The sequence below is a fragment of the Neopsephotus bourkii genome, unplaced genomic scaffold (assembly GCF_033783945.1).
Source record: "Neopsephotus bourkii isolate Nb327-2 ecotype Australia unplaced genomic scaffold, CSIRO-AGI_Nbou_v1 NB_53, whole genome shotgun sequence".
Taxonomy (NCBI): domain Eukaryota; kingdom Metazoa; phylum Chordata; class Aves; order Psittaciformes; family Psittacidae; genus Neopsephotus; species Neopsephotus bourkii.
Window position 1 is genome coordinate 11,403,712 of NW_026900570.1, and position 21,115 is coordinate 11,424,826.

Consider the following 21,115-nt stretch of genomic DNA (forward strand, 5'->3'; position numbering starts at 1 on the left):
CAAAGCTTGTTATGTCATTACCTAAATTAGGTGAAATACAGGAGATTGGGACAGCTGTTTCTAGGGTACTAAGGAAAATTGTAGCCTTCAAGATACTGGAATATGCCTGTGACTTACTGAGCCAAGGAATATTTTAGTGCCTGTAATAGCAGTGAGAAGGGAGAGGAGAGAATCCTGTTGAATAATTAATATTTGGATCTATTATATAAGGATGACTGTTCAGCATGTAAAATGAGTATTTGTTTTTGAGGGTACTTCAGATTGTCCTACAATAAAGCCATCATGTTGTTACTGAGTAGCCTGTCCTCAATATAATATAGGAATATTTTTTTGCAGCTGCATTCTGAACTTCCTGATTCTGCAGAAAGGTTGCCTTGGGGGGGGGGGAACAGACACACCTGGTTCATAACAAATCAACTACTAATACTGGATTCAGTTCTGCTTCAATTCTACTGTAACTTCAAAATGAAATAAAATTGCAGTGGAGCGTATGAATGTGGTTGAAGTTGGCAGCAAAAAGGCATAGAGTGACTCTATTTACTCTAGGTATATTCTGATAACTGGAAAACACTACATTTCATTTTTTTCTGGGGCAAGGTAGCAAGATATTTGTCCTTATTTACCATGACTTTAAAGAATTATTTTAAACGGTGCTTTAGGGAAGATGTAACACACAACCCAATTATTTTGGGTATGGTCTGTCAGTGCATTTGGGATTTGTAGACTTCTCTGTCCCGTGTTTATATAAGTAGTCTGATCCTGTCTTTAAGTTGTAAACTGATCTCTCTATTCTCTACTTATGAAACTGAAAGTAATGCCTTTTTTTTTTCTGTCACTGTTAAGCTTGAAAATATTTTCAGAAGTGGGTAATTTCACTCCTCTCAGGCTGACAAGCTTCTTACTTAAAGTCAGAAATTTACTGGGAATCAAAATATTTTCATACACATCTTTAAAGCGAGGAGTGAGCAAGTATCTTTTCCTTCCTTTTTAGAGAACTTGGGTTTCTGCTGTCTGGTATTAAAATATGGAAATTCTAGGTTGAGTGGAAACTTGAAGCAGGTCATGATTTTGTCTCTTCATTACATTCTGATAATTTAAAAAATTAAAGTATTTCTTGTTTAGATCATGTGAACTTGCTGAACACAATAAGCCATTTTGGGTCCTTAAAAGGTTCATGGTAGGGTATTCCAAAAGCACTTATAACCAGGGTACTGCTTAGTCTTACTATTTCGAAGTTTCTGTTGTGAATTCCCATCCTGTGATGGGAATGGGGACTGCAGCACGATTCCTGGGGGAGGCTCTGCTTCTGTGTTCATTACATAGTTCCATCTGGTGAATTAAAAAGCTTTTGAAATAACAACATTAGAGCTCTGAAATACATGCAGTTTCTCAACATCTTCCTGTGTGGTGTTTCCTTCGATGTGTAAATCCAGTGTTGCTCCCTCAGGTCATCATTAACTTGTTTGTGTACTTGGATTAACTAACTTGGCATCCTCCCAGTGCCTTACTGCAGATTAATAAGACAGCAAGTTTCACCTTGTTTTTCTTGGTCCTTTCATAACTTTACATGTGACTTTCTTTTTGCTGATTGCCCATAACTTGTTTTTTCTGATCTGGTCTTTAAAAAAAAAAAGACATCCAGTTTCTTGAAAACGGGGAGAAACAACACTGTGTACTGACAACTAAGACAGTACCTTCATGGCACATAAACAAACCTGCTTCTAGATCTTCCTCTCCCTGTGGTGTTAGGCTGATCTGTGAATTCTCTGCTGGAAAGATGGGGAAGGGGGATCCTGCAAAAAAAAAAACCTGCATTTTTCTCCTTCAGTTTGTTGAGGTTCTGCTTTCTAGTGCAAGGAGAGCTGCGGAGAGTGAGGGGTTTACACAAAACAAGTCTTGAAATATCTGTGTATTGTTTAACAGCAGGCTACAGAAATTCTGCCTTCTTATGTTTTAGATTAACTGTATTTCACTCTTTCCACTAAGCTAGCTTTGCATCCATGGCCTGCCAAATATCAGTGGGCTTAGAAGGTCTTTGAGGTTATACAGCTGAGCTGGTAGCGCTGGTTTTCCTGCAATCCAAGTATAGTGCCCTCTTGCTGCTGGTCTGTTTGGTGGTGGCAAATACCTGCTTCCAGTTACTGTAAACTGTAGCGGCAAAGATTTGTGCAATGTTTCAGAAAGCTCTGGTCTATTCAGCTAATGAACCATGTAGGTGTTGATGATGATTAGTCAGGATAATGTATGTAGGTTTTGTATGAAGACTGTGGGAAACTTTCTTCACACCCAGATTGAAAGGAATATCACTAAAATTGTTGTCAGGTGTCCTAAAATTCAGCAGTTTTAAGATTTGCACTTATAGCTTAATTTATTTCTTTTAGTCTTAAATGTTTTGATGTTCCTATATGATGCAATGTACTCTTTGAACAGATGCCTCTATCTTAGTTATTGTTGAAGTTGTATGATTTATAGCTGTTCTAAAGGTTGTGGGAAAAGGAAGATCAGGTGTTAAGGCAGCGGTTAACTGGAATGGAGAATTAGATCACATTCTGTTTCTGCAGCTGAGTTGTAAGTTTAATCACAGTTTAATTGTTCCTAAGTAATATAAAACTTTTCAAGAGATGCTGCTAAAGACTTGAGTCTTTGGAAGCTGGCTTGCAAAAGTCCTCTCTCTGTTCAACAGAGCTTCAAGTTAGTTGTAACTGTGCTGTTCCATGTATAGGGCTTTATAAAAATGCCCGTAAATACCAGAGCATCTGAAAAGGCCAGTACAGATTAATCAGTACCCATGACTTAAGCCCATCTGTGCCTTCTCTTTGAATTTGGGACTTAAGTACAGTGTTCTCTTGAATATTTTGAAAATGTGTGGAAAATGTAAAACAACAATATAGTGCAAAGTATTTGTTTAACTTAAATTGTTTTCTAATAACCAGATTTTACAAAAAATCATGTAAAGAATATGGAAGTTTGTTTTCAAGTAAATCCTAATTTTATTTGCCCTGGAATGTCTTAGCTTGTTCTGAAGACATTTGTTCCTGTTAGTTAACACCACTAACAAGACTATACAATGTACTTCTATACATTTTTATTTAAGCAGATCAGTAGTGTAACATCAATTTTCTTTTTTTTTCTTTCACTTTACTGTTAAAAATAATGTGAAACTGTTAATAGGAAAAATATTATATTAAAAATGTTGTTACCCAAGTACCCAGTAAGTAATTGCTAAATAGAAAATATAATGAATGTAATCAATAATTTTATATATAAATTATAATTCAGGTAGGCATTCCTATGGGAACACTTAGCAAGTATATATGTAAACACTTTCATTACAAAAAGTGAAACATTCATCTCCCTGGTATTTTAGAGGAATGCATCTAATTTATTATCTTTTGAGAAAGTAGAGTGAGCAAATCTTTCTGTCATGCTCACTTTTTCATTTGTATATAGGGAAATGGAAACAAGCATTCCTATATTGAAGTTCCTATTTGGTCACTTAGATTTTAGGATAGCTATTGAATTGGTTCAGTAACTTAAAATAAATGAAATATTCTGTGCATATGTAAAAAAGCTGTTAGTAATCCAATGTAATACTCCAGAAAAATCTGTCCATTGAAGCATATTTAATTTTATTGTTAGACTTTGAAATTTAGACTGTTGTATGAATATTTTTATAGGTTCTTTTTTTTTTTTTTTTGGTCAGTTTGGGCTGTGACTAGGAACTTGTAATATCAAGTGTCTCTTTGAAATGCCCTTATTTTTAGGTTATTTTTTTTAACTGAGAATTAACTTTTATAATGTTTTGATATTTTGTGGTATATCCAGCAAGTGTTGTGGAAATGCAGAAGAAAGAAAAGATCATCTTGTATTCAGTGCAGTGTTTGGAGGGATTGTAGCAAATAAGGCAAATATGTCAGATGGTAAGGAAGAATTGAATAGTTGGTGAACATGACTTGTTCTGTACAAAGAGTGAGATGGGGTACAGTTTGGAGAGTGGAAAGGGAGGAAGAGTGATTATTTAAGACTGGAAAAAAAATGGGATTAGATGTGGGATAACTCCAGTCCTAGCAGTGAACATAGAATCATAGAATCAGCTAGGCTGGAAAAGACCTTTAAGATCATCAACTGTTCCTCAGCCCTGCCAAAGCCACCACTAAATCATGTCACTGAGGGCCTTGTCTATACAGTTTGTAAACACTTCCAGAGACAGCAACTCCACCACTGCCCTGGGCAAACACAGATTGTTTCAAGATAAACTTGCTAGATTTTTATAGAAAGAGCAACCTGCCACTTCCAAGCTAGCTTTTATGGTGAAACTACTGGACATTGCAGGTGTCTTTAGCAAAGTCACCTTGTGACTTGATAGCAAATTCACTTGTCATACATTTTTGCACTGTGTTTTCAGGTCTTCCCTTTAGCTGTAAGTGAGGCCAGGACAATTCGGTTCCTCCCTCTGCCCCCCCCCTATTGGCTTCATGCTCTTCTCCTTTGCCCACATAAAGACTTCATTTTGCAGATTGCTTTAAACCCACAGGCAAGGATGGGTTTATTTGGTGTTGAAAAATAAGACAAACACAATTAAACATATGTAGCTGCTTATCACAGACAGATCTTGCTTATCTTGATACAGTGAAGAGTGTGAGGGATCCTCACCAGCCTCTGGAGTGTTACTAAGCCACTTTGAAGAAGCAGCACTGGGACTGCTTTCTGATGTTGATAGGTACCAGAGGTGGTGCTCACTTCTGGCATTCAGCTTCAGGAATCAAGCTGACCAGCTGATACCGGCAGGTTGTCAAACTCCTTGGTTCCCAAAAACAGGGAGGAGAGTGGTGGCTACCTCAAATTCAATCTGTCTCCTTCCCTCAGTGTTGAACAGCATGTTTTGGTAATTGTAATGGTTGTGAAGAACTGAAGAGTGACTAAGTTGGTGTGTTTTATTCTTTTATTCAGAGTTAAATTTACAACTTGAGGCTTTATTTCCTACAGGCACTTTTTGTTCTTCCTCTTTTTTTAAGTTCCCCTTCGAGCAGCAGTGGTATATATTTCAAATACTTGTGCATTTTCATACTGGTAACTATTGCACAAGAACCCATGACATTACTAACACCTTTCATCTTTGACATAGCGTAGATTTTGTGGTTTCTGTACTTAGAATGATAGTGTTATCACAGGGTGTTTAGAGAGTTAGATATTCTGCGAGCCCTGCTGTTGCTTATGACTGTAGGGAGGTTAGAGGCTGGGCCATGCCCAGTGTGGCTTTTTTATATTATTCAAACATATCAATGCAAAAGAGTGAGTTTGTTTTTAAATCGCCTATCAACACTCTGGTTTTGCATTGCTTTCCAAGGTAGAGCTCCTAGTTCTGATTTATTATTCTTTTTTTTTTTTTTTCAGTAAGTTTGTAGTTTGTGAAGGGGTTTTGCGTGTGACCAAGAGGGAGAAGATTACAACTCTTGTTCATCCTCTTGTGTCAACATGTGTGATATATATTCAACACAGAAACACACTCTGATCTTCAAAATGCACTATTATTTACATGTACTTACCTGTACATATAATGTGTGATTAACCCTTGTTGTTTGTTTTTTTGGTTTGTTTTTTAATCCAGTTGTTCTAATTTCTGTTTGTTTTTGTGTACAATCCCTGCTTGAAATACTGTGATGTGGCGCTTAAAAGGTAGTGCTTTAGTAAGCTGGGGTTGAAACTACAAGCTGAGATACTGAATCTCTCTTATTCTTGCTTGTTTCCACACTAGAAAACAATGTGAAAAGTTTTCGTTCTTCCTTTATCTACCACCTTACTTTCCCAGCTAGGGGCAATGTAATTGTAGTAGAGACTTTGATGACCAGAAGAGGGGCTGATGGCCTTGGAGTAATGACGTATTTAAAACTGACTTGTTTCAAAAGAAAATACGTTTTTGGGGGGTACCTGTTTGTTGTTGTTGTTGTTGTTTTGTGGTTTTTTGGTTTGTGTGGGGTTTTTGGGGGGGGTGTCTTTTTTTTTTTTTTTTATCTATGCTTGACACTTAAATGAAGAGAAGCTTCCTTTTGAAAGTGTGATCCTCTGAAGTTTTGGGCAAAAGGTTAACCAGTAAAAGTCCTACATAAACGTTTTATCTGACCAGCAGTAATCAAACTTGTTAGTCCATTTGTCTAACAGCAAAGAGTACGGGGTGTGTGTTGCCATTGTATTCTCTGTATTTGGTTCTTTTTTCTGTTTGGCTGTTGGATGCAAGAATTTAGAGTGTGCGAGAAACTCTTCTAGAGTGCTTATGTGCTTTTGTACTTCCATTTCCTTGCCACTCCCTTGCTGATGATGGCTATATTACTTTCAGTTGAAAGGTGGTATTTTGTTTTGTTTCAAACTGGTGGGCTACATAATGATGAAACATCTCTGGTATCCTCTCAGTAACTTTTAGGGAATTAACTTCTAGGCACTAATGTTTGTTTAAACTAGTTTATAATGTTGTGAGAAATAATTACAGTATTTGTGAAAATTAAGTTACAAGTCAATACCCTCTTAGTATGCTTTAATTGTACTTCCATACCTGAAATGAGGTATGACAGCGATATTTTGGCAAATAATGTGACAGGAAAAATAGAATTATACTCTAATATTTTCCACAGATCTGCAGCCTACTGATGACTGAGAGGAGAGTAGTTATGAAACTGCATGAACTTTAGACTACATAATTATATTTCTATACTGTAAAAGCCGACAGTGATGTGAAATTTGGCAGCAAATATAACTGCTGTTTTTGCCTTGCTTTTTATCCTTACGGCTTTTCTTGCTCTCCTCCTTCACCACCCTCATTGAAGGTCATAGCAGATGCAATGGGAAAAATCTGATGATCATTTTTTTTTCTTTATTATGAGGCCAAATTTCCAGATTTTGAAGAACAGACTGTTGCAGTTACACTGACTTTGTCACTGATGAGTAGATCCTGCCGTATATCAATTCTGATTTTAAGCACAGACCGTTAGTTCAAGAATATTATGACCATCAAATTAGAAGTTACATTGACCAGATGGCTAATTGGTTGCTGGAATATGATGATGCTAAATTTTATATTTCTGATTAAGATGAGAGTTGTGTGGGAATGCTAATACAGTCGTTAGTAAGGAAGGGAAGAAATTTTGTTTGGAAGAAATCCAAACTGTTGTCACTTTTACCATGGGGGAAAATGAAACCACACATCAAGGTCCAAAGCACTGGCCTGGGAACCTGGAAGGCTTGTGTCTTGATCAAAATAGCATCTTAGATGTCTTTCATCTTCAAATTGGCTTCAAAATGACTGCTACTGCTGAACCCAGGACAACAATCTAGTGAGAAGCTTTCACTGATGAACTTCTTTCAATGTGAAAAATTTGCTTGGACATTCTTTCCTAGACTGTTACTTCAGATAAATGTAACGACTAGTTTAGTCTTGTTTAGTTTTACTGAAAGAAAAACACAAGTTACCTCCAGGATTAAGGCACATTAGTTAAATTGTAAATCAGGCAATTTGCTATCTGTATTTTTAAGAGAAGTGACTTAAAAAAATCTCTGTAGCAACATCTTTTAAATATCCAATCCATTTATTCCATGGATTTTCCCCCTCAACCTAGAAAGTGTAACTGGTATCACAGTTATAAATTTCTTATAAGAAATGTGTTCTTATGAAGCATGTTATGAAAAATCATGATTTGTCCCCTATAACCTTTCTGTGGTCTGCTCTTATTTTGGATCAATGTTGCCTTTGTAGTAAGGTATCAGACCACAAAATCTGTGAAATACCTCTCATTTATCTTCATTAGAAAAGCAGAAAAATAAGTGCTTTATTAGTAACTATTCTGGATTGTGATGTTTTAAAAAACATGTTCATAAAAAGATTGAGATGCAACTGCGGTAATATTCGGGCAATAAATTGCAAATATTTGTTTTAATTGGCACTTTTCCATTTTTGTAAACTTTCCTAACATTATCAAAATCCAGTTTGTCATTCTTATAATTCTAAATAGGATGTGTGTTCAACTTAACTTCAAGAAACACAGGAAAAGTGTCCCTTAACTGGTAGGAAATCCAGTATGTTTTTGAACATTGTGTCACTGTTTACAGGTCATGTAATTTCATTTATAAAACAACTGCTTGCAGCCAATTATTTCAGTTGTAAGTTTACATAACGTGAAAATGATCATTTTTATAAGGAGGTGAGATAAAGCTAATTTTAACTATGGGTTTGAGTTGTTTTGGTTTTGTTTTTGGTTTTTTTTTTTTTTAATCTGTATCACTCATGTATAATTCATAGCATTATATGTCTTAAAGTTTCATATTAGATTCTTTCTGTATATTTGCTATTTAAGCAACCAGATGCAGACTTGTGTGTGGTGTGAGATGAGAGCAGCTTTGTTCTTGCCGAAAGCAAGATAAAATCCCTGTTGGCTTACTTGAAAAGTGCAGGAGCTCCCTCTTCTGGCTTAGAGAGCTTCAGATGGAAAGTTTGTGGGAAAGTTCTCAATTCATCTTTTACAAAAATCTCATTTTGAATACTTACCCGCAGAAGTGTATTTCTTCTATCTTGGCAGTCATTGTAAAATCGTGGTTTGGCCCTCAGCTGCCCATCTGGATTCTGCTTCGAGTGCAGTATTTATTTCTTGCTATGTACTATGTGCAGATCTGGGTGACCACAGAGGATTCTATGAGGCTCTGAAGGCAGTGTATGGACCCACATTTCCGGTTCAAAGCCCCTTACTTAGTGCAGATGGCCAAACGCTTCTTACAGATAAAATCTCCATCCTGAATTGTTGGTCTGAACATTTTCAAACACTCTTTAGTGCTAATCATGTAGTCCAAGGCGAAGGAATCCAGCACATTCTACAACATCTGGTGAAAAATGAATTGGATTTAGCTCCTATCATGGAAGAGACTCTTAAGGCTATACAGCAGGTGAAAACTGGCAAGGCAGCTGGCGTTGATGGAGTCCCATCTGAAATCTGGAAGCACGGAGGCCAAGCACTTCATGCTAAATTTCATGAACTAGTTGTTTGCTGTTGGGAATAAGGTAAATTACCATCAGATTTTTGTGATGCAATCATCACTCTGCATAAGAAAAAAGTTGTAAAGTCAGACTGCTCAAGCTACTGAGGTATAACTCTGCTCTCCATTGCTGGAAAAATTCTTGCAAGAATGCTATTGAACAGACTAGTACCTGCTATCGCTGGAGAATTTCTACCTGAAAGTCAGTGGGGTTTCAGAGCTAATAGAAGTACCACAGATATGGTATTTGTTCTCAGAAAACTGCAAGAAAAGTGTGGAGAACAGAATAAGGGGCTCTATGTAACTTTTGTTGACCTCACCAAAGCTTTTGACACTGTGAGCAGAAAAGGCCTGTGGCTGCTCCTGGAATGATTCGGTTGTCCCCCCAAGTTCCTCAAAATGATTGTTCTGTTACATGAGGATCAGCAAGGCCAAGTCAGATATGGCAATGCACTCTCTTGAGCCCTTCCCAATAACCAATGCTGTGAAACAAGGTTGCGTTCTTGCACCAACTTTATTCACAGTGTTCAGCATGATGCTCCGAAGAGCTGCAGTAGACCTCAATGAACAAAACGTCATTTATATTTGATATTGTACTGATGGTAGGCTATTCAATCTAAGGCGACTGAATGCCCTCACTAAGACCCTAAATCATCTTGTCCGTGAGCTGCTTTTTGCTGATGATGCCGCCCTTGTTGTCCACACAGAAGCAGCTCTGCAGCGCTTAACATCTTGCTTTGCAGAGGCGGCTGAGCTTTTTGAGCTGGAAGTCAGCTTGAAGAAGACAGTAGTTCTCTACCAACCTGTACCACAAGAAGATTACCATCATCCCCACATTACCATTGGCGAGTCAGAGCTTAAGTCAGTTCAGCAATTCAGCTATCTGGGAAGCATTATCTCCTCGGGTGCCACAATCTACAAAGAGATAGACAACAGAACAGCAAAGGCATATAGAGCCTTCGGAAAACTCCGTAAGAGTCTGGTGCAATAAACACACCTGAAGAAAAGTGCAAAGATCAGTGTCTATAGAGCCATTGTACTGTCTACTCTTTTATACAGGTCTGAATCATGGGTCATCTACCATCATCACCTGTGACTCCTCGAACGCTTTCATCAGCGCTGCCTCCATACAATTCTAAACATCCATTGGACTGACTATGTGTCAAATGTTACTGTCCTCGAACAGACAGGGGTCACCAGTATTGAGGCCATATTGCTGAAATTGCAGCTGTGCTGGGCAGGGCACGTCTCCAGGATGAAGGATCACCGCCTCCCTAAGATTGTGTTTTACAGTGAACTTGCCACCAATAGCCGCAAGAGAGGTGCCCCAAAGAAGAGATATAAGGAGTCCCTGAAACAATACCTTAGCCTTGGCCATACTGACTACCATCAGTGGTCCACCTTGGCCTCCAATCGGAAGACTTGGAGACACACCATACATAATGCTGTTGACTACTTTGAGAACTCACGCAGAATTAGTCTTGAGGAGAAAAGACAACGTAGAAAGAATTGCGCCCTGCCTATACCACCCAAGGAGACCTTTTGCTGTGTTTTTTTTGCAGCAGCAGGATTTGCCTATCTCACATTGGCCTTTTTAGTCATCAGCACGCTTGTAGTAAGCATGGGTAAAGCCCTTCCCAAATCTTAGTTTGCGAAGTCAAGCCATGATGATGATGATGACTATGGTAGACAGCAGATGTCCTCTCTGTCAGTGTGGTATTGCTGTTATGGTCACCGCAGTGATGGTTAATGGACGTCTAAGTTGCAGTTTCAATATGATCTCTTCACTGAAGTTCCACCTGAGCCTTTCACAACTGTTAATAGTGGTGTGAGTCCTTGATGGTCACTTGATACAAAGTCCTGTAAGTCATCATACAATCAGGAAAGAGGAGAAGTGGGTCTTTTAAGAACATTGAAAGGGCTTTACAGTTGATGCAGATATTGTGACCCCATTTTTCCCTTCCTTCCATCTAGGGAGTGGTGGGAGAGAGGAGGTCTCCTTGCTGTTTGTGTTTATTTAATCGTTTTTCTTTCACAGCCTTTTCAATGTTACTGCAAATCTCCAGAGAAATGTTGCAGTTCTGTAGATATTTAAATTTGGTAGGGCAGTACGTGACTCTTCCATGCAACATCAGTCCCAAATGTAATAACCTTCCTGGAACAGGTGGCACTGGAGACAGATTTCTTACCTTAGCTGTTTAAAAAAAAAAATAAAAATCCCAACAAACAAAAACAATCAGCCCAAAACCAAACCAAACAAAACTCCAACAAACAACACCAAAACAGAACAGTGAATTTCTTAATTCTGAGAATCCAGAATGATAAATATTCAACTGACATCTGTCAGTACCTTTAAATTGTCTGTCAAAATACAAGCCAAAGAGTGCCACATGAGCAGTAGCCACTGTTTAGTTCCTTATCTCACCTTCTCAAGGATACTAATGCAAGGTACAAATCAATAAGTACTTGAAGAGACCGGTTACTTGGCGACTGTAATTTTTGGATAATAGATGTGGTTCCTCAAGGAACCACTTAGCTGAATTCAGCTACCTGCCATCCCTCTATTTTCTGGCTTCCCAGGTATTTTTAGCTTTTCATTTCAAAAGGAAGATTAAACTGTTTCTGGTTACACCTTTGCATAGGAGTGTAAGGGAATATATGAAACATCCAGGAATGGTGCACATTCCCATCTTAACTTCTTCAGTTGTTATTAGGGAATCTCCAACGACACCATCTCAAAGAAACATTTTTACTGTAGAAGATTTTGCCTTAATCAAAACTTCTGTATTCACAATATTTTTATTTTTCAAAGCATCAGAATTTAGTTTTTCTTTCTACACTTCTACATAGGTATGCTTGCTGGAGCAAGTATGCTGACTGATTTGTATAGCATCACCTTTGTCATGACATAGTGAACTGCAAGGGATGTAAGCTAGAGAGACCACTGTGAGTAACAAAAAATGTCAAAGGTTCACTATCAGCAGTAGCTCAGCTCTGATTTGTGTAGTTTCAGACAACACAAGAAAAAATACTTTGGTATTCATAGCAAATGCCAAAATAGAATCAATGCAGTATTGTTCACCTAGTTAAAATTGCAAAATCCAGGAAATGCAAACATTAAGTTTCCAACAGCAACATTAACTTGGACTCTTTGCATATCCTGTGTTTTCTTGGTATACATTAAGACATAAAGTAATGTATTAAGCTGTGAGCTGAACAAGAAAAACAGAAAAAATTTTTCATGTAGGTAACAGTGCCAAGCTAAGTTCTGTTGCCATTTGTGTTTATTTGCCTTATATAATTTTAAATATTTCTCTTCATAAAGATTGAATATTTTTTTTGCCAAATGATATGAAATCTGAGAGCTTGTCTTCACTGCAGTGTGAACTTGACATACAGTTTACCCCTTGCCTTGAATCTGACTCTTCTTCATCCATTATCAGTATCTCAGATTTGAATTAAGTGGCTTTAAACTTGAAGATAGGACTTGAATCTCAGAGACTGGCACTCTGTAATGGGAATGTAACTTAAACTCTGTCTTTGGCAAGACAGAACTTACATTTAATTTTAATTGGTCTATTTTCAGCTAATTAAATTTGTGTCTAAACTGTGCAGAGTGACTGTACTCATGGAGTAAATCAGGCTTAAATTGCTGCAGTGAAGACAAAGTCTAACTGTATCCCTTTTGAATTATAATGTATAGGTTTGGAAACTACATATATGATTAGTTCCAAAAATTTTTTTTTTTTTTTTTTGCATTGATAATATGTAATTCAGAACACAGGAGAATTTTGCTCTGAGGGTGTTTCTAGCCTGGAGATGGTACAGAGTTAAAAGCGGAAAAATCTCCCCATCTGATCTGTTTCTATCTGCAACTGCTTGTATGTGTTATACATTTAAGGTTTCTTGCCTGTATGAACTAGGCTAATTCATCTTCTAGAAGAAGGGGAAGAGCGTTAAGGGAGATTTTTGGAGAGTAGTATAGCAAGGACTTCCTTGTCGATAATAGATTTGGAAAGTAAATGTAGGTTGGAAAGCAATGGTGTGAAAAATCAAGAGGGTCATTTGGGCTGTGGTGGTGGTGGGCAAGAGTAGAAAGGACAACAGGAAAAAGTGAAAACTGTCAGGGAGGTAAAAGCAAAGTGTCAGGAGGTGGGGATATTTGTAAAGAGATAGGTAAAAGTTAATTTTGCTAGTGGAGGATCATAAATTCCTGTAAGAGTAGGGAAGGGGTAAGATGGATATAGATGTGAAGCAAGAAAGTGCAAGTGCAATTGGGTCAGCAAGGTCTGAGAAAGGAGAGCTTCATTTCTAGAAAGAGGGAAATGGAGCAAATTAAGAAAAATAAAACTGGAGGGAAGTGTGTCCTAGGTGACAAATAACACAGTGGGCTCAATGCAATGGTGCTCCCAGAGCTCGCTGAGGAGGAGGGGAGGGTGTGAAACAGGAGAGCACGGTGATGGCATTTGGGAGTTAGATGGAATTTGAGAATTCAAGGATAAAGATTGGCTAAGGGAGCTTCCAGGGAGAAACAGAAGACTGCAAGGAGTGTCTGGTGTGCCTTGTGTACTAGCCATGCATGGCCTCTGGAACGTGTCATTGCCTGGCTATTCAGCTTCACATTTGTTTTCTGCTACAAGGTTAGCATCCCAGAGAAATTTGGCTTGCAAAGCTTATGAACTTCTAGAAATCAAACACGTACACTTCCTCTGACTCTGTCCATGTGCGGTGCCTTGTTTTTGCTGTGTACATGTACACGTAAGGAAGTATTTTGTTACTTATGCTCAAGATATGACTAATAAATTACCACTTACTAAATCAAAACTTTTTTCCAGAATTGAGCTAAAGGCATATACTTTTCAGATTGCTCATATTAAATTTTACAACTTCACATTAAAGAAACCAATCTGAAACTAATTAAAATTAAAATCATTGTACTGAGGATTTTTTTTTTGGTAAAAACATATGTTAAGAAAGTGGGGTTTACTCTGCTTTTGCACTCAGGAAAAAAGAATATATATTGTTTAATATATTGTTTAATTATTAATTAATCTCTTTATCCATTTTCTCCTCCATCAAAAAAATAATTCCATGTTTTGACAGAATTGGATTATGGAAAGTTATGCTGAACAAAGGAGAAGAAGATTAGTTAATCTGAAAGAGGTCAAAACTTCTGAAGTAGAATATGGAAAATTGTAAAATACCTGTGCCTTACTTGGCTCTAGAGGTGTAAAAAATTATGAGTTTGAAAAATAACATTCTAACATTATAAGGGATATTTCTGACTTTGAAATAATAGTATTGAAATACTTATATATTCCTGAGGATAATTTTTGGACATGGCTGTTTAACAGACCTCAGAATTGGTGCATGCATGATTTGTTGAGACACAGGACTATGAAGTAAATTATGCTGTTGACAGAAATACTTGGCTAAGCTATTTAGATAAATATTAGATCTTTTATTAAGCATGGACTTAATCCTGGTTTTATTTCTACTAGAAATTTTCCTTTGGCTTTTGTAGATGTGGGATCAAGCTGCATTATAATACTATTGAAATATGGAATATATCTCTAAAACTGAAATTTGCAGAGCCCTTTGGTGCAATGTGTGTGTAATTGTTTCTTAGGGAGTGCCGAGGTTATCTAATGACTCATTGCAGCAGGATTTGCTGAACTTTCTCACTTACAGAAAATGTTACAGTTGTCAATTTTTTTCAGCGTTTGGGGGAGGGGGGTGCAGTAAGGTTTATCATTTGCTGTAGATACATTTTTCAAACAGACTGTCAAGAAACCATGCCAGAACAAAACTGTTCATGCAAGTAATTAATGGAGAGGCTGTGGTACCTGCTGACAGGTATTTTCCAAGGAAAGGAATGGTTTGCAGCTAGGGGAAAAGTGTTAAGAGTGTGCCCAAACCCATAACTCAAACCAAAAGAGCAACCTTTGATCTCAGACATAGTTTAGGTCACATTTTAATGAATAGTTTTATTAAACTAGTTTATTAAACTAATGTTATTCTGTCAGTTGTTAGGTTTTATTTGCAGAAAATTGGATCCATCTACGGGTATCTGACATCGACTACAGAGATCATGTTTTAAATTAAACTGGTAGGTTTAGTGTATGTATTTTAAGGAATGTTTTCATGCATTTAAAGGTATATGCTGAATTCCAGCACTGACATTTGAAATCTGAGTGTGGACAGAGCTCAGGTAGGGATTTTTGTGTTAAAGACAGGGAAGATGCAGCTTGCAGTCAGTCTTGCTACTGTTGCAATATAGCTTCTTACTGAACGTATTTCACTTCTGGCATGGCTGTGTTTTAAGGCAGCAGGGATCTGTCCAAAACTTTTAATGTACAGTAAGTTATAATTTATATATAAATTAATAACTATATTGCCTGTAGGATATTTTATACTTTAATGTACGATATATTTTATTTCTATTCTTCTACATTAGATTGACTTGTTGAAGGAATGTACTTCAGATTTGTATGTAGCGAGGGTTTAGATAAAGGTGGTAAGATAAGCAGGTTTTATGTTATGGTCCCCATCTGAGTGAAAGAATATCATGGGGGAAGACTGTCTATAAGAAGAAAATTAGGATATCAACTTCAGTGTTGCTATTGGAGTGCCTAGGTAAGTGAGATTTTTCCAAATTAAGATTAAGCCCTTCAAGGACCCTTTCTATCACTGAAGTGAAGGAAGCAAATCTTATGTTGTGCTCTTTTCCCTCTCCTGTATGTCTTCGGAGCCCTTTGAACAAATTCAGCCAAACATAATGAAAGAAGATACATGAGTTTCTGGTATGTTTTTAGAAGTGGATGGTCAGGTAGTGACTGGAGTTCTGCATCTTCTGTTACTGATCCAGGAAGGGAAAGGTATAGTGGGAGCTCACCCTTGAAAAGGAAGAGAATAAAATTTTAAAGGCCCAAACATGTATCCTAGATATGTAGCTAGAAAGGCCACTGGAAATCAGCCTTGCTTCGTTCTGGTGTTGGTCAAATTACTCACAGTAGTGATACCTGGAAATTTTTACTCTTGGAAATAACCACCATGGACTAATAGGGTTTCATTTCTAATGTCTTGCGATTTTTCAGCATGTGACTTCTTCAGTACTCTATTAATAGTAGTTGTACGTTTTAGCATTTAGATAATATTCTTTTTTTCTCCATCTGCAAAAAAAATTCAGTAAGTAGAAACCAGAGAGATCTATTTTCTAATGCATTTGGGCTGCACAATTAAACTTAAGCTATGGAACTACAAGATATAATGAGTTCAGGTTTGGTATGTTTTTTCCAAACTGTGTATTATTTGTTAAAGACATCCCCACAAATGTATTAGAAGTTAAGCAGTTAATACATTCTCAGTGGATGTTTAGGAGTATCTAAATTCTTACTTGTTATTCTCACAGCCTTTTAACAAAGTAAAGTTTTTATTCTAACATCCCTATGATGTAAGCTAAAAAAAAAAAAAAAAGAACGCTGGTAGAACAGAAGAACATTATGCAGAAGCCTAAAATTCTTCTAATGGTTTAAGACTGGTATGATGGCAAGGCCAGGAGGAAGTTAGTGAAGGCAGCTCTTGGCCTTTTCAGTTTGGGACAGTCCATGTTCTCTGTGTTGGTGCATTGGTTAATAACATTTGGTAGTTACCATAGATATTCCTGGTTTGTTTATTGGACTGTATACCCAGAGTTTTTGCCACTCTTTAATTTCCATTATACCCACAGCTGGGTGAGTCACAGGGGTAGCTTCTTGCTCTCAGTGCCTTTGAAGTCTCATCGTGTTTGTGCGCTGTGTGCTCTATGCAGTAATTCCAGTTCAAGATTTTTTTGAAAGTTCCTGTTGACAACATGCACGTACTGCCTGTAAGGGCGACTGACCAGCTTTGGAAACCCGTCAGGAGTTGCAGACAGGTTCCAGTAGGCTGTCGGAGACCCTGTGATTGAGGAGGTGGAAGCTTCCTGAGAAGAGTTTAAGGATTCAGTAGATCTCATTACATTATAATTTCCAAGAGTAGACCACCATTTTCAATTCTGATTTTGTCCACCAAAACAGATTTACTTCTCCCAGTCTAGAAAACCTCCTCTGGCAATTTCCTGTGCTGACTAGCTTTTGGAGACTTGTATACCTGCCACTAGTCATTCAATTACTTGAGGTCCCATGACAAATACAAGACCGAATGGCTGTCAAATTTCCTGTCTCCACATGAAATCTCTATCTGGTAGTTCAAATACCATTTGCAGGCATGCTGGTTTAGTTCTGGAAGTCAAGGTTATAGTCTTCATAACTGTAGCATCCTTTAGAAAAACAGTTTGAGGTTTTGCTTGTATCAAACAACCCACTTTTATGTTGTGTCCCCTCCCCCCCGATTTAGTAACATTGCTAGGTTCATACTTCTTCTATTTTTATTTGTTTTAAATCAGTCAAAAGTCTTCAGCCTGCTTTTTAAATGTGAATAAAATCAATTTGTTTTCATTAAAGAGCAAAAAACATTAAGTGACTTGTGAATTAACTTCAGAAATAAATACTATGCAGTTTATTAAGGTTTGGAGGGGCAGTCAAAGGTAGACTTAAGACTTCATGTATGCTGTCTCCAAATGGACGATTCCCTGCCATAAGGACAAACTTGATTGTCTCCTACCTCACCTTTTGTAGAAAAATGAACTAAAATAAAATGTGTGCATGACTGATGGAGTCTCTTCCATCCAAAAGCAATAGAGGATGCTAGAAAGAAGCTATTACAGCTATAATGGCATGGGAGGCTGTTCATCTTGGCACTCCGCAACTGCCCCCCACCCTCTTGTTTTATCTGAATTCTCTGTCCTTTGTTACCAGTCCTGCTGTATTGACAGCATGAGTGATGGGGAGCAAGATTTATCCCCTGATCTCATGGTAAGTGGCCTCTCTTATCTGTGGAGTATGCAGAACAGTTCCCTTGGAAAGCTGTAATTCTGGGATTTTGCCGTTTTGAAAGTTGTTCCCAAGAGGTGTCTGCGCCACTCCTGCCTATTTATAACGGGGGGATTTGGCACCCCGGCAGGTTATGTCACCTTAATGAACGTGGCAGTGAAGCCAGCTGGGACTGTGTCCGGCTTGGCCAACAGGCTTGTGTAGTGTGCGGGGGCTGCCGACAGGTAGGGAGACCTTTCGGTTCCTTCTGCTGGCATCTGTAATTAATATCAGACGTGACCGAAGTGCGCTCGTACCTGCGGGGAGGCTCCTTTCCAGAGCCTGGGGGAGCCGTGAAGGGGTGTGGGAGTCCCGCTCCCCGTGAGGCGCGGCAGGCCCGGTCTGGGTGCCTCGCGGCCGCTAGGGGTCAGACGGGAGCCACTCCTGTGGCAGCGCGCTGGGCCGCCCCGCGGCCTTCTCTCTTTCCACGGCGTGGGTGCCAGCAGAATCCGATACAGTGCGATATATAGAAGCAAGGTACGACTGGAATAATGAAATTTCAAAAATAAGCCCTTTTTAAAGGCTGGTTGTAACAGTCCTGTTGGGTATTGTAAATGCCTCAGGTGCACTTGATACTGCTGTTACGTTCCTGGCGCTTGCTTCTGATTTTTATGGAAAGATGGATTGAACTTCAATTTAAGAATATTCGGTAATCCCTCTCAGGACATACTGTAACAGCTGGTATTTCTGTGTTGCAGCAAATCGATTCCATACAGCAGTCAGCAATGCCTATGGCTGGGCTCCGGCAAAAACTTCCAAAGCATTTTAAATAGAGCAAGCCAAAGAAAATAGCATCATCACTGCAAAAATGTAGCTTAATTTGCAAGTTAGAAAAATAAAATAAAATGAAAAATCCCCATTCCATTCCAGCAAAATATTAAGTATTTTACTGGTAAAGGATTTCATCAGGTCATTTATTTTTCATTAATATATATTTAGGATCTGTGGGGAATAACTTTATGCCGTGTAGGAGTTTCTTAAATAATAAGGAGCTTGAATTTTTTAAAATACTGAATGATTTACCATGAAATGAAGAAAAATAAAGAAATTAAGTTTAAATGCATGACATGTATGTATATTAACAAGACTTCACATTTCACAGTGAACTTTTTTAAGAAGCCTGAATTTCTGATTAATAATAATGCACTTAAGTTGAGAACACGGTGCGTGTTTAGCTTTACTTATTTATTTGAAATAGATGAAAATACTTTAAGCTGCATCTAAACCAAAGATGCCACATTAATGGTAAATCATTTTGGTTTAACTGGTTTCTTACACATGTGAAAACTAAAAAAAAAAAAATGCCTCCATCCTTCATATGGCTGTGTTCATGCTGGGGACTAAGTGAGCTTAGATCATGATTTCTCCTTTATGGCGCTTGTATGTGTTAGAAAGAAAACAAGCAGAATTAATGCAAAGTGAATATGTTTCTTCTTAATTGGTACAGTGTGTCCTTGGCTAGGATATCTTTTTCTCTCTCCCCCCCCCCCATCCCCTTTCTTTTAAGCTGTACGCGACTGACTTTGCATATAGATGTTTTACAACTTTGTCATCATGAGTTTTTGCTCTGAAATACTTCTAACTCTCCATTTAAATTTTAAGTTAAGGGGCTTTGTGCTGGTTTTATGAATGTCAAAATAGGTTTTTGGAACCTGATGCTTTTTTCTTAGTGAAATCTTTCTTTTATTTTTTCCTTCACTACAGAGTTTTATTACTAAAAAGCCCCAAGCCCTAAAGCAATTATAATAGATAAATAAAACTTAAAAACCTATCTTTCCATCATAAAAGAAGTTATCCAGGGTCATAACTTCTTCTGTATTTGCCTTCTTAAATAAAGAAAAAAAAAAACCAACAACAAAACAAAATCCACAAAAATCAGTGTCACTGGAGTTTGAAAGCTGACGTGCAAAAAGTTTCGTCTGGTAAATGCTTAGAGGAGGAAAAAAACAAATCCAACAAAGAAACAAAAATACCCCCCCCCAAAACAACCACCACCCAAAAAGCCCTTTAAAAAGTTGCCAGACTATTTATAAGCTTATGCCTAGGGTTGAGTTAACAGCTAGCTTGTATCTAATAATTGATTTAAAATTTAATAAAGAAAATATTGTGGGTGGCCCTTAATATGTTTCAATAGTCTAAACAATGTGGGTTTTTTTTATAATTTTATTTTTTGTGAAAACCAGAAACTTGAACAGGATACAGTGTTTACAGCACCTGTATATTACTCTTCAACAAGGCTGCTGCCAAGTCCAAATGTGTCCAAAATACAGGCTTTTGGAGCCAAGATGGCTTAAAAAAATCATCTGATTGATACGAATGTGGTTTTCTCTTTTTTTTTTATAAAAAAAACCTCAACAAAAACCAAACCAGCATCATCATCAGCAAAATGCTCTTCTGTTTATTTTCTTATGCAGGACTATGCTGCTTGCTTTTTTCAAGGATCCTTTTTGTTTACTGAAATCTGGAGAAAACCCTTGTTTTCTGTTAGCTTTTACTTCCCCCTTTCCCTTTCTTCTCCCTGCAGACATGTAAGCCCCTGCCCTGCTATTAGTGAGCATTTCCAGTCTTCACTCTGAATTTCTTTTTAAGAAGTTTGGGGTCCAGTTTCATATTTTAACATACTCGAATGTAAATATGTTCACTTATATTTGAAATAGTTTTTTACTTTTGTTACATTTGCTCTGAATTGTCCTAAAAAAAACCCCAAAACCACAGTTAAAGAAAGACCCAAAATTTAGTATCAGCAGGCCTATGCAATTATTAAAAAATATGGCTTATAAAAATAGTGACTTTGTAGTAAGGAGTTACAGAAAAATTCCTTATATGGTCTGCATGATAATGGCTCCATCAGCTCCATGAATCAAACTGCTGTTTACCTTAGAGACGTGTTTGCCCCAGTCCGGCTTTTTAAAACTTTAGTTACAATTTAGATTATATTTCCAGATTAAATAAAAACTATAAGAATTGCATTTTAGATCCTGAAATGAACTGAAAACAATTGAAAGGAGGTTAAGTGGAAACACTGAATAAATTACCATGCTAGTAAGCTTTTTTTTTTTTTTCTGAGGTAAGTAGTAGTGAAATTTGAGTGACTTAAATTATTCACTGTTTTAACAAAATAACCCTTGACTTTATTTCCAAAATACCTG

At 37.5% G+C, this 21,115-nt stretch overlaps 1 protein-coding gene across 2 annotated transcripts in view; it reads left to right on the forward strand.

Moving 5' to 3' along the window:
- MPP7 (MAGUK p55 scaffold protein 7) overlaps window positions 1-21,115 on the forward strand; it is a 155,189-nt gene that overhangs the window by 23,852 nt on the left and 110,222 nt on the right. The gene's annotated exons all lie outside the window — the stretch shown is intronic.